Source organism: Lissotriton helveticus, chromosome 2_1, assembly GCF_964261635.1.
Source record: "Lissotriton helveticus chromosome 2_1, aLisHel1.1, whole genome shotgun sequence".
In the NCBI taxonomy this organism is placed as follows: domain Eukaryota; kingdom Metazoa; phylum Chordata; class Amphibia; order Caudata; family Salamandridae; genus Lissotriton; species Lissotriton helveticus.
Genome location: NC_136059.1, coordinates 299,896,382 through 299,922,165, shown reverse-complemented (window position 1 = coordinate 299,922,165; position 25,784 = coordinate 299,896,382). Strand labels below are relative to the sequence as shown.

The 25,784-nt window shown below is 46.3% G+C and overlaps 1 pseudogene; it reads left to right on the top strand.

The window, feature by feature from the left end:
* The first annotated feature begins 337 nt into the window (after positions 1-337).
* Positions 338-24,172, top strand: LOC144820109 (presenilin-associated rhomboid-like protein, mitochondrial pseudogene; annotated as a pseudogene).
* Positions 24,173-25,784: the final 1,612 nt, after the last annotated feature.

The window sequence follows — 25,784 nt, the reverse complement described above, 5'->3', positions numbered from 1 at the left end:
AAGCTCGTCGACGGTAGGGTCGACGGAGAGTGTACCAACGTCATCGTCGACGAAGACGAAGACATCGTCGACGAAGAAACCATCATCGTCGATGGCGACGACGGCAGTGTCGTTGACGACGTCGACGACGGTATCGACGACGGTCATGTCGTCGACGAGTGCATCGACGACGACGACCATATCTACATCGACGGCGGGCTCGTCGTCGGTGGCGTCGACGACGACATCAGTGATTCCTATATCGTCGACAAGGATTTCTCCTGCGCCGACGGAACAACCGACGATACTGGCTGCGGAGAGACGGGTGACGATTTCTTTGACAAGAATCACGCCTGAGATGACGTCCCCGAGAAGGGTGACCTCTTTACCACCCACTATGCTGTTGGACCAGGAGGACTCTGAGGGGGACGGACAGGATGGTTTTGAATATGCCAATAGTCCATCTCAGCTTCTCATCAAGAGTCAGGACACAGGTTCAGAGGAGGCATATGTACAAGGCGGGGGCGAATATCAACAGATGGCCCACTCTAGGAACTATGAGCCACAAGACATGGTTTCAGTTCCGACAACATTCCTGTATGACCTGCACAAGATGCTGCACGACTACAAGTCGAAAGCTGACAGACCAGTACCACGTCGGTCTGCTCCATCATCACCAGTGAGGAGCCACTCATCTGTGGTACCTCCAATCCACCCGATACTCACTCCTCCTCAACCGCAGCGGCCTGTGCCTCAGGCTACGTCGGAGCCAACCGATGATCCGGAGGGGGATCAGAACGAGGATGATGATGTGTCATCAGATGATAATCAGGACTCAGATCAGGACGGTGATGAATACAATGATTACATCATCCCAGATCAAGCTTCACCTCATCAGGACTTAGGTGATTCTCCTCCCCCTGACATCGGCAGTTTTCATCAGCTGATGGAACGAGCAGCTGGAAGATTTAAATTGGTACTGCCAGCTCAAACGATGGACTGTTTCTTATACGATTTTAAAGAAACTCACCGTAAAACGACAAAGTCGATCCCAATTGTGGATCATTTATGGGAGGAAGGTTTGAAGACAATGAAGAACCCAGCGACGGTGGTCCCTGTGCTACCGCGCTTGGATAAGAAGTATAAGGCACCAAAAGATGGACCTGCAGCGTTAACAGGGCATCCCAAGCCTGACTCTGTAATCTCGCAGGCAGCACAAAGGAAGTCACGGAACCCTTCTGCTCCATTGACGGCCCCTCCTGACAAGGATGGACGCCGGCTGGATAACACGGGCAAGCGGTTCTCATCAATAGCTAGCCTTCTGATTCGCGCCGCCAATGCTTTGGCAATATTGGGACGATATGATCGCCAGTTATGGTGCGATGTAGCTCCATATTTGGAACAACTTCCACCGGAGTCAGGGCTAGAAGCGAAGAAGACTTTGCAAGAAGGTGAGGCGGTTTCTATGGAGATCATAGACTGTGCCATGGACATTGCCACAACGGCCTTTCGTGCTTTGGCAGGAGCGGCAGTGTTGAGACGCCAGGGATGGCTGAAGGCGACTTGGTTCAGACCAGAAATCCAAAATAAGGTCCTTGATCTGCCTTTTGATGGCGAGGCCCTCTTCGGTAAAGTGATCGATGATACTCTTCAGGAGATCAAGAAGGATACCGAAACAGCTAGATCGCTGGGAACCCTCCAGTATCGCAAGACTCAGTTTCGAGGTGCGAGAGGCAGAGGAGGTGGTTACAGAGGTTCATACCAGCAGCAGCAGCAGCGTTATTCTTCGAACAGCTCTGGATACCAACCAAACCGCCAGTCATACCAGCAAAGACAAGGGCAATCTTCAGGTTACTCAAGACCTTACAACAAGGGCAAGCAGGCTGCCCGTGGACGGGATTCGTCCAAACGCCAATAGCGGCCTCCTGGCTCTGCCTACTGTTCCCTCCTCCAAGAGATCTTCAGTTGGAGGCAGGGTATCACAATTCCTTCAGAACTGGTCCCAAATTACATCGGACCGTTGGGTGCTCAACATCATAAGACGAGGTCATACTCTGGAATTTATGGAAGTACCTCCACCCAGGCCCCCGGCACCAATTCCATCAAAACATCTGCGTCTCTTAAGACTCGAAGCCCAACAAATGCTCCGCAAGGGGGCGATAGAGCCGGTCCCCTCCAACCAACAGGGCCAGGGATTCTACTCCAGATTCTTCCTGGTAAGAAAGACGCTAGAAACATGGCGCCCCATCCTGGACCTCAGGGAGCTAAATACCTATCTCATCTCCCTGTCCTTCCGGATGGTGTCCTTACAGGACGTTTTCAAGATAATCAGCCCGAGGGACTTCATGGCCACGCTCGATCTGGAGGACGCGTACTTCCATGTCCCGATTCACCCAGCACACAGAAGCTTCCTACGCTTCACAGTAGCCAAGAGCCATTTTCAATTCAGAGTTCTGCCGTTCGGCCTTCGCTCTGCCCCAAGGATTTTTACGAAGGTGCTGGCACCGGTGGCGGCATTTCTGCGAAAGAACCACTTCCAGGTCTTCCCTTACCTGGACGATTGGTTACTAAAGGCCCCGACCAGAGTATTGGCGCAGGACGCTGTGCAGGCTTGCACCAATCTGTTCCAAAATCTGGGTCTCACCTTGAACAGAGACAAATCCGTGCTGGTGCCCTCAAGGAGAGCACGGTCCCTAGGAGCAGTGTTGGAATCAAGGCTCTCGAGGGCTTTCCCGACTCGAGAAAGGATACTGAAACTACAACTATTGGCTCAAAGCTTCGAAGAAAAAAGTGTCTTTCTGTACGCAGCTACAAGTCGCTGCTAGGGGTGATGTCATCATGTATTCCCTAATTCCGCACTGCAGATTGCGGATGCGTCCCCTGCACGAACAACTGGACCTTCAGTGGCAGCAAGTCCGCGGATCATTCGACGACAAAGTGATTGTCACTCGAGAGATGAAAGAGGCAGTACTTTGGTGGTTGCATCAAGACAATTTATGCCAAGGTCTATCCTTCGCAAACGTCCCATCACCTCACATACTGACGACGGATGCGTCATTGGAGGGATGGGGAGCAGTGATGCAGGATCTGCAGATCAGCGGCCATTGGTCTCCAAGCGACCAAAAGCTACACATCAACCTGTTGGAGCTGAGAGCGATCAGGCTAGCGCTTCAAGCCTTTCTTCCACGTCTCCAGGGTTCACAGGTGCTAGTCAAGACGGACAACACCACGGCTATGCATTATGTGAACAAGGAAGGAGGTACGAGGTCACTTCCCTTGTCGCAAGAGGCTCAACAGATTCTGGAATGGACAATTCTTCACGGAATTTCTCTAAGGGCGGAACACTTACCAGGGGCGCTAAACGAGGGCGCCGACAGACTGAGCAGACTCACTTCAGTCAGTCACGAGTGGGAGCTGAAACAACAGGTTCTGGATCGGCTCTTTCAAACATGGGGCACACCAGAGGTGGACCTATTTGTGACGCCAACCAACAAGAAGTGCCGAGCCTACGCCAGCAGGTTCCACCATCAAGGCTCATTAGGCAATGCCCTCTCAATAGCCTGGACGGGGAGATTTCTTTATGCGTTTCCACCAATTCCCCTGATTCCACGCCTCATCAGGAAAGTGAAGACGGAGCCATGCAAGCTGATCCTTATAGCCCCGGCATGGCCGAGACAGTTTTGGTACACCGAGCTCCATCTGCTATCGCTAGTTCCTCCAATAGGTCTGGAGGCAGTTCCGGATCTCCTGACAATGTCCGAAGGACAGGTTTGGCACCCAGATCCAAGGTCATTACACCTGACGGCATGGCTCCTGACCAGCGAGAATACATGAATGTCCCTCTTTCCAAGGAGATCAAGGACATCCTTTCCCAAGCAAGGGCGCCTTCAACAAACAGAACATACAGACTTAAATGGAGAAGGTTCTGTATTTGGTGCAAAAAAGAAAAGGTTGATCCGTTCACCTCAAAACCTCATCAACTCCTGCCTTACCTACTCTCGCTAGCTAAGTCTAATCTGTCTCATTCTACAATCAAGGTCCACTTGGCGGCAATTTCGAGATTCAGAAGATCTGATTCTGGTCCTTCGTTATGGTCTTCAAGAATTGTCAAGCAATTCCTCAAAGGCCTGTTCAGGGTCTTTCCGCCAGTGAGATCTCCTCCTCCGACGTGGCATTTGAACTTAGTCCTGGCTCAACTGATGAAGGGTCCTTTTGAGCCGATTCAACGCTCAGACCTGAAATTCTTGTCATGGAAGCTAGCTTTGCTCTTGGCCCTCACTTCCGCAAGGCGAGTGGGGGAATTGCAGGCCCTTACTATCCAGGCACCGTTTTTGCAGTTCAAAAAGAACACAGTCATCTTGCGGACAAACCCCAGGTTCATCCCCAAAGTACCTACAGACTTTCACCTAAATGAGCCAGTGATTCTAAAAACATTTTTTCCGAACCCAGTCACTCCAGCGGAAAAGACATTGCACACTCTGGATTTACAACGATGTCTCAAATTCTACATTGACCGGACCAAGGACTTTCGAAAGTCTACGCAGTTGTTCATTGCCTTCGGCGGTCCGAACAGAGGTCTTCCTCTGTCCAAACAAGGGATTTCCAGATGGATTTCAAGTGCTATTTTGCATTGCCACAAGATAGCAGGAAAACCTCTGGTGGGCAGGATCCGTGCTCACTCAACGAGGTCAGTTGCATCTTCTACAGCCCTCTTTGCGGGGGTGCATATCAAGGACATTTGCAGGGCTGCTACCTGGAGCAGCGTGCACACGTTCACTAAGCATTACTGCTTAGAGTCGTTGCAACAGGACGACGCAGCAGTGGGCCAGGCTGTCCTGAGGAACCTCTTCATGTGATTGGTGAGCTTTCCTTTCTATCCCACCTTCCATGGGTAACACATTTTGTTCTTTCATTTCTAATGTTATGATGTACTTCTTTACAAAATGTGTTTATGAGGTTTACTGCTTGCTATTCTGATACAAAGCATGGGAATCTATGAAAGTTCCAATACTGGGGCAAGAAAACAAGTTACTTACCTGTAACTTTGGTTCCCCAGTATTGGTAACTTTCATAGATTCCCATGCGCCCACCGACCTCCCCGGGGAAAGCTCAGCCTTCAGCAAGTATGGTGTCTAGCACACAACGGCTACGAAAATCTGAGGCTCTGAGGTTCCTTCAGGAAGGTTCTAAGGGTGAGGCTCTTCTGATTGGCTGATGCCTAGAGTTTGGTCTCTTTTACAAAATCCCAGTCCGACGACGGGGAATGATACAAAGCATGGGAATCTATGAAAGTTACCAATACTGGGGAACCAAAGTTACAGGTAAGTAACTTGTTTTCTTATCTTTGGAAGACACAAATGAAGTTAAATCCAATACTTAATAACAAATATCCTACTATTCTATGTTCCCACTTGTCATTTGATAAAAATGGTACCTCACTTGTGTGGGTAGGTCTTGTGTTCGCGACAGGAAATGGCCCAAAATGCAACATCGATATATCAAATTTTTCCACTCAAAACTGACCCGTTTTTTGCAATGTGGGTAGCTGTACATTTTGAGCCCTTGCTCAGCCAGCACATAGGGGAATCTAGCAAACCTGTGCATTTCTGGGAACTAGACACCTAAGGAAATCCAGGATGAGGTGCCTTGCGTGGATCCCATGAGTCTTTTACCCACAATTCCCTGCAAACCTCATACTTTGCATGAAATCACACATTTTGCTTACATTTCTGTGATGGAAACATCCATAATTTTCAGGAATCCACAAAATTTCTACCACGCAGCATTGTCCCACCTGTGCTGATAAGAACGATGCCCCACTTTTATGGCTGTGCCTAGTTTATGTGACGGCAATGGATCAAACCAAGCACAATGGGTGCCCTTGCGTGGGGACTCCTATTAATCTCAGTTAGATCAGTCACTGCCACACAAACTTTAAAATTTAGCTTTTGCTTCTAGAGCTCTCTCTACCACTGAACATTGCTATGCAGAAATAGAAAAATAATGAATAGCTTGTGTGTGGGCTATCAGTTACTTTAAGCAGTATGATCGGGGAAACAAGTTCATTTTGAAAACATGTAACAACCTGTTGGTAAGCATTCAGTCCTCCGGGGGTGGTATGTCAGCAACTGCAGTAGAGCTGATCTATGCTCTAAAATTCGCAAGTCTAAATTTGGAGCGAAGTATGTGCGTGGAAGAAGCAATTGCACTATAGACTGTAACGTTTACTGTTGGAAAATTAGGCATTAGTTGTGTGGTCTGCACAAGTAATGGGTCTACATTTATCCTCCATTGAGAAATAAACACCCCATTGTAGCACTTGACTCTCATAGGGCAGCATTGCAGAGCAGCCCAAGGCCTACACTGGGGAGGTGGTGTGGGCTAGAAATCACCATTCACCGATACACAACAACAACACTGAATAATGCAGGTCCAGTCTGTGCTTTTCTTTAGCAAAAGGAAAAGTACATTTATTATAAACACACTACTCAAAACTATGCAACAATTTACAAATATACACAAGCTGATGGGATTACTTAAGGATGACATTGCTTAAACATTCCAATCCCTCCTAAAGGAGGGGGGTCTAGTACTCACATGTGTAAACATGACCTTGCTCCTAAATGCCAGAAGTTGAACATAACTTGTAGTGGAGGACTTTACCACTGGCACCAAGCAAATGGCTGCCCACCGCATTATTTCAACAAGAATTTCATTATTGGAATACATTTAATAATTACGTATAGCCATCACTGAGAGCACCTACTACTGGCAATAAGGCATGTAGCTTTAATCTCAAGAGGCTGTCAGTTGCATTATTCAGTTAAGGCATCAGCAAGAGTAAATGGCCAAGCATGTCCAGGAGTGTGGTGCACTTATCATAACTAATAGCATAAATCAGCAATTCACTGACAGCCCCTAAAGGGCATCTGCATTTATAATTACACTATATGCCATTATAATCACACCCCTAAAGAATGCTTGACACGTTGAGAAATCACATTCAAAACATCTTGCATATGAACCACTTTGGTAAATATACACCTGTGCAATTACTACCTTTCACCCCACACAAAATGAACACTCATAGTGATCATCTTCAGGTCACAACTGGTTGCAGCCATACACTTCTTCCCCAGAGAATGCCTCAGTCCAATGATGAAACAATAAAAGTTCCGACCCAGGACATCGTGATAATCCATCAAAACCCTTGGGAGTTATCTTTTTCAAGGCACCACTGACTTAGGATGGGAACTTTCCACTGTTATGGGGGGGGGGCTAAGTCTGCGCTACTCCTGGAGCTCCACCCACCCATTAGCTCCAAGAGGGTGGTCACCCCATCTTTCTGGGGTTATCCTGTAGTGTAGTTCCTATATTCCCAATAGGCTCTGCGCATTGGAATAACATAAACGATAGTTAAGACGTAGGACTTAGGTCGACTAGGTCTCTATTGATTATGTTAGACTTAATTATGAATGCCAGCTAGCTCAGAGGTCACTAGAAACTTTCTCGAGTAAACAGGAAGGTGTTAACTTTCCTGAATAGACAAGAAGGGATTCGTTTCTGACAATCGCATAAACATGACAACTTTGCTCCCTCCAGAATAAGGAGTATACCTCCAGAGTCGCGGAAACAATAGATAACTATTTTACTCAGTCAATCGTGCATGCTTAGTTTCACAAGCAGCACAGAGAAATAGAGAGACGGGCGTTTTCAATAAAAGAGGTTATTTATTGAACAGTCTTCTTTCTCATGCAAGAGAAGTGAGTTGCCACAATTGCAATACTTGTCATAAAGTAAAGTGCGTACAGTAAAAGGAGTATTATGAAATAATACTGTAAAAGCATGGTATGGTTTCTAAGTCATACAGTGTTTAAAATAGATAAAATATATACATAGATAAAACCACGACTAAACGTACTGAAATGGTGCTTCTAAGATACACCTACCCCGGTGTACCTAACCTGAGTCTAGTACGTGGGAAGGAGTAAGTGAGCTGCAGTTTAAGTTAAGATAGTTTCTGCCAAGAATCTGAATCAAGAATTCTCTAAGGGTCTAATCAGCTCCGTACCTTGTTTATAGAATGAAGGAGGTCTTGTATCTCTCTCTCAGGACTCGATCTCCCAGCAACCTGCAAGGGTGACTGGAAAACACTGGAGCTGGAATTCTCGGAAGGAGAAAAGACAGCGTCTCTCTCAGTGTGTCAATGGGAGGGTCGGCTTCCTTCGGCACTTGCCACAGCAGGGCGTCGGGCAAGTAGATAGCTGATCTGCTCCAAACCACCGTGTCCTTTGCTAGGGCAGATGCTGGTATATTTATACCTGGAAGGTGCCGAGTTTGACGTAAGGTTGGACATAAGACGTCACTAAGAACTCGCAGTTCTTTCAGGACTCAAGGAGTTCTAGGACAAATCAATACAGAAGCAGGGGGAATTCCCGGGCTGCTGGAGGCTTGGTTTGTTTAAGAACGCGTTGTGCTTTCTAGGAGTCTATGGGAGTAGCCTTGCCGTATTTGGACTGTATTGGCTATGACTTAATATGGATATGATTCTTATGCCTTTATAAGGATATGATTTGTTATAACCACATAAGGGCATAAATCGGGAATATTTAAATAGGGTCCTAGATACGTTTACAACACCCACTCCACGTATAATGTCCATCATTACTAAAATACTAAGCAATTTTAAACATATGACTTTGCATGTGTTTTCCATCCCACCCCAAAATACATAAAATGCATTTGAAATGGTATATACACGAAAAATGCGTAATATACTGTACGTTTTCAAGCAGTGGTATCATTCAGATAATGCACATATAGTACGTTGAAATATTGCCTGAATGAATCATGAAAATTACATTTATGAAATGGCTCTTAATATAGAAGAGAAGTTCGAGACCATTTCATCACATATTTATACAAGATTGTACATGTGCTAGAGGCTAAATCAAAATATTGTTTCTAGAGTTTCAAAATAGAAATCTTGTTCTCTAAGAATAGTTCGACTTTAAGCAGAGTATCATGTGCCAAAAAAAAGGTAAATATTTTGGGAACGGGGAAAAATAATTTCGCTTTCAGGGCAAAAAAATAGTTCCACAGTTTTTTAGAAGTTCTGTTTTTCAAAATTGAAGGTCGAATTCAGAGTTCAGGGAACGCTATGTGCTCAAAAGTTATTCTCGTTGTTAGGAGAGAACATTAACTCAGACAGGCTGGCAAAGAATTCATCTACAACAGTAGGTGAAAGTTGGGCCATGTCTGAAAAAGTAGAAATAGTGCATACATGAGAAGCATTGTCGTCATCGGTGTTCAGATCAGCAATGGTCACAGAAGGTTGTACCTGTGTTCCGCTTTCATCTCGTACCTCACCGTCACCTAATCGTAATGGTGAGGTCTCAACGAATGCCGTCATCAGAATAGGTAGCCGCTGGGGACAACACGTTGCATGAGCCGTTACCGAACCAAGCAAAGTATCGATATCCAAAGGTACTGCTGATGGTAGTGTGAGACAGACGTCCAACACGCATTCTTCTCCGCAGAGCAGGCATCGTAGAACAGGTAGGATGCAATCTTGCCAGATTGGTCTAAATGAAAGAAACCAGGTAGTATTCAGATCTCTTAGCCGAGCCAAGCCGAGTACTTTAGTTATCTGGTGTCGGTATCTCATCGCTAGGATCGTTTCTTCCATGGTAGCTGAGTTTTGTTTGTGGCTGGATTTGCCATATTGGAGCAGAAGGAACAAAAATAAAATTCCTGCTACGAGTCCCAAGATGAGAGGCAGGCCGCCAACACAGAGTGCACGAAATTCGGGAAGATGCTCAGGACTGCTTCAAAGGGTGCTATTAGTCCCGAAAAAATTGTCTTAAATACATGTGCGATGCCACTGGTATCAGACATGTTTAAGATTTTTTTTTTTTTTTTTTTTTTTTTTTTTTTTTAAAACCTTTATTTGAGCAAGCAGAAACGTACAAGGATGGGCCTACAACCACACGGGCCAGCCGCTAAAAAGGAGTAGACACATATCACATAAGCCCGCAGAGGTAACCGTCAATCAACAATGCAATACTCCACATTAAATACAGGACCAAAACAGGTTTTATATATATGAAAGAACAAACATACAAAAAGGCGAGAGTGTATCACTGAAGGTCAGCCCAAGGGACGCAAGGGGGGGACAGCAGCGGAGGTGCAGTAATAATATCCTAAGCACTAAGGAGTATGGAGCGGGGGGGGGGGGAGGGGGGCAGATATCAGGAAGAAGAAGGGGGGGAAGAGCTGGTGACACCAGCTCAGTCCCTATATGAAGATTCCGGGAACGCTAGCCTAGGGAGATAGGGTAATCTCGATAGTGTCCACAAGGGGAGGAGTACAAATGTCGCCACGGTATTCGTTCCATTGACCCCACACCTTCACCCATGCCCTGGGTCTACCCCTGGCCACATAAACAGTTTTCTCACGGAACATGGACCAGTCCATATTGTCCTCCCAGTGCGCGAGGGCTGGGGGCCTGGAGGCCCCCCAGAGTTGCGCAATGTCTCGCTTCGCAATCATATAGCCCAGGGTGGCCCATCTAGTCTGTGCCACCGAATAGTCCGTGGGCTCCCAAACATTCAAAAGACAGCGACGAGGTTCCGGTCGCAAGGATATCCCCGTCACCACAGTCATCAGATCAAGCACGGCCACCCAATAAGCAGCCACCATCGGGCACTCCCAAAGAATATGCAGGAAAGTAGCACGCAAACCACATCCACGCTTGCACAGTCCATCAGAGGAAAAGCCCATCACCATCAGTCGCGGTCCCGTCACGTACACACGATGAAGGATCTTCAATTGGACCAGACGGAGTCGAGCCGGTATAGCCACCTCCTTCGGAGAGGAGAGGGCCGATTGCCAATCCTCATCATCAAGTGCCAACCCATCTCCCATCCACTGTTCCCGAAGTCGGGCCAATAAGTCAGTCCGATTGTTGATCAACTTTTTATAGATCAGGGAGATAGTGCTATCAGGAAGATGTCCGTCGAGGATACGGTCTTCAAGTGGGGAAGAGTCAGGCGGAATCTCACCAGGAGCAAACACCGAAACCAAAGCGTGCCTGATCTGTAAATAACGAAAGAATTCCCGACTACTCAGGCCATATTCAGCCTGGAGGGCCTGAAACGGGCGCACAGAACCCTTAGAATATACATCCCCCACTTTAGAGATCCCAATCAAGTCCCAACGGTCAAAACCCTTGGAAGACCAAAGACCGCCCAGACGTTCCGAAGCATAAAGAGGCGTCGCCAACGTCAAGCGATCCTCCCAGCCCAGGCTCACATTCGCAGCACGCCACACTGTCAAAGCAGTCAAAGTAGGTCCCACAAGATGGCGCCCAGCGGAGCGAGAATAGAGTACTCTATTAAAGTCACCTCCCGGAAGCTGAAGTTTATCCATCTCAAACGCCGGATTACGACCCGGAGAGAACATAGCGTGATTAATAGCGGACAGATGGGAAGCCCAGTAGTATCTCCTAATATCGGGGAGCGCCATGCCCCCATCGTACCACGGGATAGAAAGTTTCGCGAGAGCAATGCGCGGTCGCCCATCCCAAATAAGTTGCCTCTGAAGGCTCTCAATCTCCCGAAAATAGGTCTTGGGGATAGGATCATAATAATTCTGGAGAGCGTAGAGAAACCGCGGTAGTGACATCATCTTAAACAGGGCCGCCCGACCCAGTGGAGACAGGGGAAGTTTGCGCCAGCGGGCAACGTCCAAACGGAGCCTAAGCAACGGGGGAAGGAGATTACGATCAAAACGAAGGGACGGATCCAAGGTAACGAAAACCCCCAAGTATTTGAAACCATCCCGGACCACCTGAAGAGGAAGTCTACTCGGCAACGGAGGCAAGATACCAGATAAAACGTATACACAGGATTTAGACCAGTTGATGACGAGGCCTGAGTTAGCACCAAAGGACGCAAGAACGTCAAATAAAACAGATAAAGACTTGCGAGGGGAAGTAAGATACAAGAGGATGTCGTCCGCATAAAGCGAGACGCGGTCTTCGAAGTCCGGGGCCCATCGAATACCTTTAAGGGACGGTTCCCAACGGAGCCAGGCCGCCAACGGTTCAAGAGCGAGCGCGAACAACAAAGGGGACAAGGGGCAACCCTGACGGGTACCCCTGCCCAAGGAGAAGGGGGTCGACACTCTACCGTTCACTACAACTTGCGCCAGAGGTTCCGCGTACAACAGTCTAACCCAGCTAATAAACTCGCACCCGAATCCAAATTTCTCAAGTGTCGCCCATAAATAGGGCCACTCCACAGTATCAAAGGCCATGGAGGCATCCAGGGACGCCAAAATGGCCGGTTCAGTCAAAAGCCCCGCCCTCGCCAGCGCGCCGTGGAGGCGACGTAAATTCAGAGCAGTGTTGCGATGCGGGATAAAGCCAGACTGATCCGGATGGACCAACTCCCCAAGAACCGAAAGGAGACGGGTCGCCAAAAGTTTAGCCAACACCTTAGGTTCAACATTTAATAGGGATATGGGCCTATACGAGGAACAGAGGTCACGCGGTTTACCCTCTTTGGGAATGACGACGATTGTCGCCAGACGCTGATCATAGGGAAGCATGTTCCGCTCACGAGATTCTAGAAACATGGCGCGGAGATGCGGCGCCACCTTATCGGGGCATAATTTGTACAACTCAATAGGCAAACCGTTCGGGCCCAGTGCTTTGCCCGAACGGAGCGATCGAACTGCATTAGCTATCTCATCATTCGTAAAAGGGGAGTCCAAAGCAATACGGTCCAAGTCGGTGACACAGGGCAAAGTGATATCACGCAGAAGAAGGCGGGAGTCGGCAACGTCCCTCACAGACACGGGAGCATATACCACACGGAAATATTCTGCAAAACGATCAACAATGGCGGTCGGATCAATCAAATTCTCACCACTCGCAGACTGAATCACGGGCACCACACGATTAACTCTTTCTTTCTTGTCCAACCACGCTAGGAGTTTGCCCGCCTTGTCACCCACATCGTACAATCTGCCCTGCTGCTCACGAAACATCACCTTTGCAGCGTCAGTGACCAGAGATTTATATGCAAACTGTTTTAGACCCAGGGCATGGAGTTTGTCAGGCGTGACACCAGATTCCAACTCGTCCTCCAAAGCAGAGATCTCCCCCTCAAGGTCCACCACCTCCTTCCTCCCTGCCCTCTTAGCTTCAACAATCAAGGAAAGGGCCTGTCCACGAATCACAGTTTTAAAAGCTTCCCACAGGGACACAGCCGAAGAGACCGACCCCTCATTTTCCAGGAAATATGCATCCATGGACTTGAGCAAGAGGGTACGAGTCTCAGGGGAGGAAAGATACCAAGGGTTAATGGGAGCCGCTCGGCCCGCCGCCTCCACCCCAACCTCGAAACGGAGCCAGAGCGGCGAGTGATCAGAAATACCCCTCGGCAAGTGTAAAATCTCACGAACCGCCGATGATTGGGCTGCGGGCATCAGGAAATAATCCAGCCGGGACAGACTGCCATGGGCCCCAGAATGAAAGGTGTATTGGAGCTGAGTAGGATGCAACAGTCGCCAGCAGTCCACAAGGCCAAAGGTATCTAAAAACCCACCCAACCACTGCTGAGCCTGCGGGGTATCTCTAGGGGGATGGCGATCGTGAAGGCCGGAAAGCACCGAATTAAAATCACCGGCAAGAAAGAGAGTGCTATCAGGGAGATCCAACAGAACACGGCCCAAGTCAGTAAAAGTAGAGGCCTGCAAACCCGGGGGAACATAAACATTTAAGAGAGATAGGGTGCGGCCTTCATATCTACCCACCAGGACAGTATATCTCCCACGGTCATCATGAATCACCTCATCGATAGCCAGGGGGAGGGAGGTTCGAACAAGAATACCCACACCCCTAGATCCGGAGGTAAACCCTGAGTGCGCCACAAGGCGGTAGCCCCATCTATTCATCGCATAACAAACATTACCAATCAAATGGGTTTCTTGCATGAAAACAATGTCCGGTGACAAACGTCGTATACAGTTTAAGACCACACTGCGCTTAATACGATCTCCCAGGCCATTAACGTTCCAGGAAAGAAATTTCAACCCTCTACCCCCCATCCCAACCACCCGAGCCAAGACCCCTCGTCCATGAGCTAGACATCAGGAACAGCAGCAAACACAGGAGCAACTCGCCTTGAAAACAACACACAGAAAAGAAAAAACTTCCCAACCCCCCTCCCCCAAACTGAAGAGAAACACCCCCCACCCTGCACCCCTGCAAAAAGCTAAAGAGCCACCCCAACCTGCAGTGTGCCTGTCGCCCAAAAACCCCTATTCTACACAAAGACCCCGGAGGAGGAAAGGTCTCCGTTCCATCCACCCCCCGACCTCAGCAAGAACAAAAAAAAACAAACGAAAAGACAGAATAATCCCAATGTAGAGGGACGCCGGCCAACAATCCTGAGAATGTATTCAAAATAAGACATAAGAGCCGAACAGTTAGATCTCCACACCACCTTCGGCACCGCCCGGGTGAGCGGCGGAGTCTGTCTCAGGAGGACAGTCAGGCAACGAGTCCAGCCAGTCATTAACAGCATCTGGCCGATCAAAGAAAAGGGTACGTTCATTGTATTCAACCCGGAGTCTAGTGGGAAAGAGCATGGCGTAACGTAGGCCCCGATCCCGGAGACGTTTCTTGGCACCACGAAACTCCATACGTTGTCTCTGAACCTGTTGGGAAAAGTCCGGGTAAAAGTTCACCGTAGCATTCTCAAAGGCCACCGGGCCCTTCGCCCGCGAGGCCTGCAGGATAGCGTCCCGGTCTCTATAATGAAAAAGCTTCGCTACAATGGGCCTCGGCGGAGCTCCCGGCTTGACTTTGCCCCCAGGAACACGATGTGCACGTTCCACCGTGAAAAATTTTGTGAGACCAGAAGGGGCCAAATGGTTCAAGACCAGATCCTCAACCAGGAGATCCACCGAGTGGGGTTCAGGGTTTTCCGGTACACCAACCAGGCGAACATTGCAGCGACGCGCCCTATTTTCAAAGTCCTCCAGGCGACGGGTCATGAAGTCGTTCCCCCGACGGAGATTCCCAATCTCTGTTTGGAGCTCCGAGACGTCATTCGTAAGGCTAGAGGATTTAATATCCAGTGATTGTACCCTCTCATTCGTCTTGCCGAGGTCAGCACGAATCAGATTCACCTCGATAGCCACGGTGTCAAGTTTGTGGGCCAAGGCCTCGTACTGTAGGCCGATGGATTCCCTCACACCCGAGATGGCGCCCATGATATCCTGTAAGGAGGGCTCCGCCGACTCTTCCAAAATCCGTTCAGACGCAATACTAGAACCAGGCAGGGCAGCTCCGGGGGACCCCTTAGAATGGGTATAACGGTCCATGACATTTGATTGAACTGGAGCTCCGCGCAGAGGTGTTTTCGTCTTGCGCGTCTCTCTGTCCCCTCTGCCCGCCATTTTGAAGATGCGTCACAGGACAAGCCACCAGGTCCGACGGGCCCGACACCCAAAGTACAGGATCAAAAGTACAGAAAAAGGGGGCACAACTCGGGTAGAGGTCGCCAAACCAGCAAATAGGTCACATGAAAGCCCAACAGCCGATCTGCCTCCAAGTCTCAGTCGCAACACGACATCCACAGCCGTGGCCCAAGTCGGAACGGAATCGAAACCGAAACTTAGGAAGGGGGGACCCACAAGGCCAGATCTCCTGCCGTTGTTGTTCAATTGCAGGACGGCTACAGTACCGCACCCCGTCCCGGGCGCACCTCAAGGGCGGAGCCCAAAAGTTCAGAGCACCATATCTCAGGAATACGAGATCCAAATCGATTTCTGAAAAGTGCTAGGGTAATCAGCCAAACGTCCCCTACACGAATTCTTGCAAGAAATCAGGATTCAGCCAGGATAAAATGTCGGGAGCGGCGAGGGTCCGGAGAGCGCTGTGCTCAAGCGGCCATCTCGGATGCCCGCCAAGCTCCTCCTCCACATGTTTAAGATTTGACTTAACATTTCTATGAAATGCACGGGGCAATTTGTTGATAATAATGCATGTATCTCTGCCGCTGTCCTTGCAACTTGCAGATCATAAGTTTCTCTAGACGAGGTTAAAGGCACAGTTGTTTGTAAAAGAATAGATTTCATTCTGCTTAAAGTATCAATTCGAATAGAAGAGATATTCAGAGAAGGCCATATCATTGTCTCCTTGTCTGGTTTGCTGTTTGGATACAATACTTGCATACAACAAGTGACCATGGAAGTTACACTGACGAGATAGGCCCTTCCTGGCACCATGCCACAACAGCTGCGGTCACTTATTATAACGTAACTGCCGTTGGAAAGTTGTCTGAAAAAAGGCTCTATCTGTGTAGCTGGGGTGCCGTGCAGGTGACATGAAAGGTTATTTGATGAACCTTCGCAGGCTCCATGCAAGTTAATTCCTTGACACAGAAGTGTACCGCTTAGTGAACTTTTACAGTTGTTACCACTAAGAAATACCTCTTTTTTGCCCCCACTGTAACATTTATGTGTATAAGGTAGATTCCAGGTTGACTTGATGTAACCTTTACCCAACCTTTCATACAGGCCTGCTGGTATATGCTTTTGGCAATATTAAAACTGAAAAGTCGTTATCGGAATTGTAATTGTGCTATATATTATCCATTCAATGATGGGTCTTTCGGAGACTGTCAATGGCAATCTTTCTAGTTTTTCAATGCTCAGCACCGTATAGTCTGCTCCTTTTTGTGCCAAAGAGATTTGTTTATCAGTAAGGTTAAAGATAGAAAATAATGACGTTGTGTTGATTGGACGCCATGGCACGTAGCCTGAACAGAGGTTTTGTAATGTCCAGCCTAACTGTACAATAGAACATAATTGGGACTGGCCATGTTGTAACATTAGCATATCCTGTTCTTTTATATCAATAGCAGATGATACAATGCTGTCCAGTGAATAAATTCTGGAGGACAGAGTCGTTAGCCCATTGTCCACTACAGACAGTGATTTTTCCAAATTAATACGATCAATTTCTCGTATTTTTTCAGCAGTTTCAATTTGCGTTACTTTCCAAGCTTCATTGTAAGCAGCGTATATACCGGTGTAGATGAAACGTTTTTGACGCTGTTTGCGAGGTCCCAATATGAAATCTCGCAAGTCAGCGCCTTCTTTAAGTAAAGTCAATTGTTGCTTAATTTCAGGTAGTGTAGATTTCTGTAGCCATTCGAGGCATAGTTTTCCTACACTGTATGTTGTTATTATCCCTGGATGTTGTCTCTGGGAATATCTTGGGTCCGACCTTTTTCTGTTTGAACCCCTGTCTTTTATTCAGGAATCTATCTTGACAGTTATTAGTGTCTGTGGGCCAGATCAACCATTTTCTCCAATCAGGATTAGTTCTGTTTTGGTGTAAAATATGGGATACGTCTATTTCCGCATCTGTAGAGCTATTACTATCAGGTATGGGCTTTGGTATAGACGGTTTGTTTAAGTCCTTTATTTTGGCTAAGCCAAGACAGATTGTTTGTTGAATGGTGTCATTCAGGAACATTATTTGTTCTGGGATCAAGCAGGCTCTGAATAATGATTCTAGACCTTGTACCTGCCAATCTTTTGTACCCCAGATGGTTTTTGTCTCAATGTTGTTTTTCCAAAATTCAAAATCAAATGTATACATTTTTTCATAACATTTTGTGGAATATATCAATTTAGTATTTGTCAACATGTTTTTCATTCCTGTCTTATTTAAAATTTTAAAATAAAACGTTTCTGGATCAGTGATGTTAAACCCTGAGAAGTAAGGGAATTTCTCATAAAATGTTTTCGAGCTGCCTTTTGGCGGTGTTGATTACAAAAAGGGGGTGGTGATGGACAGAGTATCTGAGTTAATCAGAACACTCCTACCCAGTCAACAGATCAGGGCTTGATCCATCACCGTTTTTTAGCTCACTGCACCATCCCAGTTCAGAACCTGGCTATATGCAAATTAGTCTGTCCCTGGCCCAGTGCATCATGGGAACAGAGCAGACCAAACTACCAAGCCAATTCTTCACTGGAAAGGAAACAAGCTTCCGGGGACCGGTTTCTGGCATTACAGCCGTCTTCGGCCCGGCTTGCTTGAATCCTGATGGTGCAATGAGCAAGGGACTCATGTCTGAGCATACCCTTCCACACTAATGGTGGCCAAATTAATTACAAAAAGGGGGTGGTGATGGACAGAGTATCTGAGTTAATCAGAACACTCCTACCCAGTCAACAGATCAGGGCTTGATCCATCACCGTTTTTTGGCGGTGTTGGACAATGTTCCCATTGATTATAAGCAAAAACATTTCTAGGATTAGCAGATTTATGCAAATAGTGATGCCCATAATGATTAAAGCAATGCATTTCTTCATAGTTTGATGAGCCTTCTAAATATTCATGTTCTGTAAGTTTTGCTGACATTTCTAAATATGACATCATATTATTAATATTTTCAAAGTCCCAATCATCAGAGAACGTACTAGGTGATACAAAGTCACTTAATGAAACCTTGAACTGATGTAGAAATCTCAATAGTTCAACCGGGCCATAGATGTCGTAATCAGTAGCGTCCCATGCTACCCCACCAGGTATAGGAATGGCTGTGATGTTTAATGATGATAGTTCTCTTTTTTCAATGTGAGAAGATCTGTGAGGCTTTAGAACCAAGTTGATGTTCTGACTTGCTGTGTCCATTGTACTGTATTTTCCATCAATCATTCTTCCCAAGCTTAAAACCAAAATGAGCCAGAGTAGGAGGAAAAGTACACCTAACACAATCCATAATTCAATCCATGGTGAAATCAGATATGTTTCTTTGAGTTGATGAAAGAGTTCAGTTATTTTTATTTTGAAAGTTTTATTTGCTGGCGTTTCTTCATGTTCACTTGGGTCTTCAGAAAAGTCATCGAAATTGATGAAGTAGCCAGATGCAGTTCTGTCAATTGTTGGAATTGCTTTCGGATGTTCATTAATCTTTGCATTTGTATAGTCAGAGGCTACATCATTGTAGATTGGTGTTTCTTGACGAACTGTTGCAATTTGGGTTTCAAGAGGCACAAGTTCCATGGCTTTGTTGCATAGTCCTTTTTTATTCACTGCAGGTTTATCAAACGTGGTTAGTCTCTCAGTTTGAACCTCTTGAATTGTAGCAAGGTTTGGTCTTCTGCTACTTCTTGGGAATCCACTGGGCCTACTACTTATTATTGGCCACATGATTGTGGTTTTACCAGGTCGATTGATACAACTCTGTTCTCCTTTTTACCAGCAAGGGGCGGTAGTACTACTGATCTTGATCCGCTGATAGCTAAGACAGGTACTGCTTTTCTGTAAGAAGGCCCAAATTCCTCCTTCACCCCGATCTTTTCTCTGACCAGATCCCCAATCCAGACAGGTCTTGCTGGGACAGGTGGTTTTTCTTCAGTGGCCGTTGGCTTTAGCTTAGACTTCTTCTTGTTTCATTTAAGTCCTGTAAAACAGCCAAACAATCTTTGATATCAAAGGTTTTTTGTTCCACCACTGAAGTCTGACTATCGAGATCTTCGATTATCATTCTAGTACCAAACAAAAGTTCATACAGAGTGATTCCACCCAGAGAATGTCTTGGCAGATTATTAAGACTATGTTGGACACTTATAAGATGTTTGACCCACCCATCACCCGAACCTAATACCCTCGCTGTTATAGATTGCTTTATGTCACGTTTTTTTCTTTCCACTACCGCATTTCCCTCGTGATGGAATGGACTAGAGTACTGCAATGCAATGCCCATGCTGGCCATGGCCTCCTTGTAAGCTCGAGAGCTAAACGCAGGACCCTGGTCAGAATGTAGCATGCCAATTGCGTATGTGCCGATAAAGACTCGCAAATCTTTTATAACAGTTCTGGCGTCAGCCGAGTGCTGGGGCCACATCCAAATGAATCTCGTGCAGGAATCCACAGCGACCATGATATATCTATAGTTGCCATCCCTTTGTAAGGGACCACAGTGGTCCAGGTAAACACATGCTAATGGTTTGTCTGAGATTAGAAGGGGCGTCTGTGCTGGTCGTTTCACTGTTGATACTTTCATTATTTGGCATATTTCACATTCTAGAACATAGTTGCTAGTCTGATTTCTCATGCGTGGCCACCAATATCTCTATTTTAATAACGATACTGTGGCGGAAACACCAGCATGTGCAGAAGCGAGCCCTTCATGTGCCGCTAAAATTAGTCCTAACCTGTGTTCCATGTTTGGAATTTCTCTATCCCCCACTCCAGGGATTACAGCAAAAGGAACATTATTCGCATCAGTTTTGTACGAATACTTTACTGGAAAGCCTTTCGGGAGTGTCTTACCACTGTTTTTTACTGAAGCACTGACAGCTTGCATTATCTCGCTGTCTATTTTTGTTTTTGACCGGGTAATGGCAGCTACGGAAGCCGTTTGCACGCGGCCTCATCAGCCAATGAATTCCCTGCAACGTGAACGCCATCACGTTTATGACTCAGTGTATGTATCACGTGAGTCTTTTGTAGTTATTTCTGCAAAAGAACTACTTGTTCCCAAAGCAACTTATGCTTGATTGTGCCACCTTTTGCATCTTTGAAACCGTTTTGAACCCAGTTCTGCAAGTATTCGTTGTAAGACTGGACGCAATAATACGAATCGCATACAATTAGTGTGGGGAATTTGCGATCGGTATTTTCAAGCGCCATCTTGAGAGCCTGTAGTTCAGCTTGCTGAGCTGTACAATCTCCGAGTGATTGAGTTTTAGTAACCAGGGTTCTAAACTTTCCTTCGTGCCACCGACCTTTAACGATCGCGCACGCAGCACTATATGCTTGTTTACCCCCAACTGCGTGTTGTGCTGAACCGTCTGTATCTATTATAGAGCCTTAATGTTCGAGAGGCAGAATTTCAGTCTGCAGAGGACATTCATATTCGTATTGGAGAAATTCTTGCGTTTTTAAGTTAGGATCAAATTCGTATACTACGTCTGATGCAGCAAGAGAATTAACCCATTGTATCCATCTTGGATGTAAAGCTTTAGCATTCGGACTGCTGGCTTTTGTTACTGCCAGGGCAGGTACAGGTGTAACCATTATTATACGTTTACCTTGTGCGAGGGCTCTTTCTTTTGCTACAGCAGTTTGGACCGCAGTCAGAATTTTTTCAGTAGAACTGAATTTCATTTCAGCTTGTGTGTACAAGTGTGATTTATAAGCTATTGGTACTGTTTCTCCCTCATTAGAGGTCAGGTACGTAAATCCGCATCTTCCTGGGATGACTCAGATTACAAGGTTGCGTTCGTTTGCGCGTGTTTGCAGTTTTGTTTTAGTTAACATGTCTGTTTGTATTGATCGTAAAATGTTTGTGTGTTTCTGAGTCCAATTAATTGGTTTGAAATCAGATTTTATTAATTCGTAGAGGGGTTTAACCCTCTCTGCATAGTTTAGAATGTAAGTTCTTCCGAAATTCAGGAAACCTAGAATTGATTGTAAGTTTTTCAGCGTTTTTGGAGTATGGAGTACTGCACACTTCTCTAAGAAGTTGTCTGCTAGGCTTTTGCCTTCACTTGATAATTCATATCCTAAAAATAGGACAGTGAGGTGGGCAATTCGTGACTTTTTAAAGTTGAATTTGTACCCTTCAGATGTGAACCCAAGTATAATTGTGTTCACTCTTTTCAAGTGTGTCTTCAGGCCTTCGTCTGTAAGATAGATGTCATCGACATAAGATAATGCCTCATCATCATACATCTGTAGTAATTCTGTTACCCTGGCTGAAAATAATCTTGGGCTGTTCTTGAATCCCTGGGGGGAGACGACAAAATTGGCTTTGAGTCCCCATACTTGAGAAAGCGGTCAAATACCTGCTTTCTGGTGCTATGTTTTGACAGAAGAAACCATTTGAAATATCTAATGTCGTTTTATATTTTTTGCGCACGATGTTATTCATTAGTGCTGCACTGTGTGAGTTTTGTAGTGCAAATGTTTTGCAACAAGAGTTTAGGTGTCTGTAGTCCAAAACTAGATGATATGAATCGTCTGGTTTGGAGACAGGAAACAAAGGGTTGTTCATTTGTGAGGTGCATGTTTCAATCACCCCCTGATATTCAAGTTGATCTAAGATCTCCCTGACTTGTTTTTTAGCTTGTTGCTAAACAGGATACTGCCTCTGTGCAGTAGGTTGATTTTTTTAACTGAATTTTATGGTGAGGAGAATCCTCATCCCATCCTACATGATTTTTATATAATGCAGGGGCTTGGGCCACTGCCCATTTTTTAGCATATGTGTATTTTTTATGAATTGGAATGTGATTTGAAAAGGCAGGCATAATCATTTCTTTGCCATGTGGGCACTCCCTGACAAACTCTGGTGGCCAGTCTTTCTCTGCTAGCAGGATATCGTAGCCTTTAGATAAGTTCTCCCGAAAGAGACCTCTTATTTTTCTAGTTTTGTCCCCTTCTATACGTAATGTTATTTCATATAATTTATGAGGTACACTAACTCTGGTGTCTGCAGTTTCTACCTGAATGTATTCATTCGTGCCCACTGTCTCCAGAAGATTCATCAGGATCTTGCGAGCTATGGTCACTTCTGCAGTGCTGTCTAGCATTGTCTGGGCCCATTCTCCGTTCTTGAGTTGTGTCCTCAGAATCCTCGGCGTGTTTTATTTTAATACTGGCTACCTTCTTTTTGGGAAATTGACATTTTTAACTTTGATGAGCAGGTTCCTTTTCTTTGAACTTGACGCGCTCTTCTTTGTGTTCTGACCGTCCTCTTCTTTCCGATTTCTGTGAGGAAGTCTGAAACGATCGAGAGGGACGTGTATCATTATCTTGATATCTGTCAGGTTTTTTAAATTATCCCTATTTCTAAGGTTGTATCTTTTTTCAGAGGGCTCCCGTTGTGGAGACCTGCCCCCCGTTCTGGAGATCTATTTCTCCGTTAGGGAGACCTTCCTCTGGACTGGAACTGTTTTTCTCTGGGAGTGGTTTGTTTATTACCCTCCCACTCAGTGCTTAATTTGTAAAATATGAAGTGCAGGTGCTCAAATGTTTGTCAGAGGCCGCACCTACTTTTCTCTGGCTCCACCCACTTACTATATTAGCTCGACCCACATCTTCAACTGGCACTGCTAAAAGTCAGAGGTAATATCCGAATTTCAGCACGGGAGCTTTCCTCATAGTAAGGTTCCCTTGCCCTGTGAACATTTTGAAAAAAGATTAACTCAAAAGTGCATTTAAACCTGAGAAGCCATCTGAGGTTTTTAGAAGTAAAATTACCCCATCATTACAGGAGACTGTCTTTCAGACCACCTCCAATTCAGTGAAGTGCCTATTTAAACCTTTTGTTTTTACTGTTGGGTTTACAGGTTGTGCATTTGCTTCTGCTTCTATTTGGCAGTATGAAGCTCTGAAATTCAGAGTCCAGAGCTACTTTGATGAGGTACAGGCAGATTGGCTGGATACCAGGAGGCCAAAAAAACAATTGGATTTCAGAAAACAGGTGAACAAGTGGTGGAACAGCCTGACTGAAGGGCAACAGACGGTGGTAGGCATTATAGCAGCAAATGTCTTAATATTCTGTCTCTGGAAAGTGCCGTCCATGCAACGCACAATGATTAACTACTTCACTTCTAATCCAGCCTCCAAAACTCTTTGCCTATCGATGATTCTGTCAACATTTAGTCATTTCTCCCTGTTTAACATGGCAGCAAATATGTATATGTTGTGGAGTTTTTCTTCAAGTATAATATCCATATTGGGAAGTGAGCAGTTCATGGCAGTTTATTTGTCAGCGCAGGGGTTATCTCAAGTTTTACCAGCTACCTTGCTAAAACGGCCACAGGACGATTTGGTCCATCACTTGGTGCGTCGGGGGCCATTATGACAGTCCTTGCAGCAGTATGTACAAAGATGCCAGAAGCTAACCTAGCAATAACTCTTCTTCCTATGTTCACGTTCACAGCTGGAAGTGCGTTGAAGGCTATCATCATCGCACTGGATACCGCAGGTTTAATTCTTGGTTGGAGGATATTTGATCATGCAGCACATCTCGGTGGAGCTATTTTTGGAATATGGTACGTGACCTATGGATATGAGCTGATCTGGAAGAACAGAGAACCACTTGTGAAAATGTGGCATGAATGTAGGACTAAAATCCCAGGAAAATGATACTTTTAGCGTTGTCATTGTAATTCGCCACATTTTTCTTGTATTTTTAGGGGTTTTATCTGCTGCACAGAACAAATTGGACTTCCTGCTTTTATGTTAGTGTAAATTAATTTAATAAACTCTTGGACTCAAGATTTTACCATTGCCAAATCCTTAAAACCAAATGTACTTGTTAATATTTGACAGTGGTGGCTTTGGTGTGTGTTATCATTATGCAGTATTACTTGACTAATAACTGCACTTTCAAATTTACATCACGCAGCAATCCGCATTGATATTGTGCACTAGGCTAGCCCGGACCATGTGAACATACTGTGCACAAGTCACAAAAATCAATCATCGCCCGATCCGATCATCGCTACTTTGAGCGGAGGCTGGCTGGCTAGCTGGCCACCGGGCCACCATGACTCAGGCGGTGCCGGTGAACGGGCCTCAGAGCCGCCTGAGCCCGTGCGGGTATGCTGGGGTGTGGCGGGCACCGTGTGCGCGTATTACAATGTGCAAAAATATGCGCGAACGCTGCTTGCCACGCACAGCACCAACCCCCACAGATTTGAGGAGCCTGCCCTGAACCGAAACTGAATCTATCAGGGCAAGTACTGATCTATCCAGGCAGCCCGGGCCGGCCCACGTTGCAACAATAGCCTGCATGCACACTACCGGCAACATGATCATCGTGATGATCATCATCAAACACGAACCTCATCCTTATTATCAGAGTGACCCGGCATCACCATAATGATAAAAAAGTACAGTTTAGGAAAACCAGTAGGCCTCACCTGCGCAGCTCTATTTATTTTGTAATAAATCATGATTTGGCTGCCGCCGGCCTACGCCGCCTACCCCAGGCCATCATGATTAAACCAGTCACCCAGACCAGTAACCAATCAACATCATTATGATTAAAAAACTCAGTAATCCTGCCCTGCCTCACCTGCGCAGCTTATTTAAATCATGATTTGGCCGCCGGCGCCGGCCTACCCGAGGCCATCACGACGCGACCAGACCAGACGGTAGACCAATGCCAATCAACATAATAATAAAAAATAAAAAAACAGTAATCACCGTCACAGCGCCCCCTGCGGCCTGCCAGGCCCTGCCCTGCCTCACCTGCGCAGAATTAATTATAGGCCGCCGTCATACCCCAGGCCATGCCTCGCTCGCCCTCACAGGAGAGCTATGTACTGTCTACTCTGCAGCAGTAGTCTAGCCAATGGTACCTCACTCAGGCTCAATGTCGTTCAAGGAGCAGGTTCCGACCGACTTTGAAAGGCGGCGTTGACATATAAATATATCAAACGAATTTTGTTGCGTGCTCTGCATACCCAAATGCAATGCAGTGCACGCAACAAAATTCGTTTGATTTATGTATATATTTACTTACCTGCAAACATCCATTATCCATACATTACTAACCCCCACCCTGCCCCTCCCCCTTCCCACGTCACCGCCCCGGCAGGTACTCTCCTACCGACCGGGGCTGGGAGAGACGATGGCGCAGAACTCATGATGAGAGGGATAAAGATAGATTTAAGACAGCCCTCTTCAACTACCATAAAAATATAAAGGCTGCACGGAAAGCCTTTATTGCATCACAGCTAGCCCAGGCAGG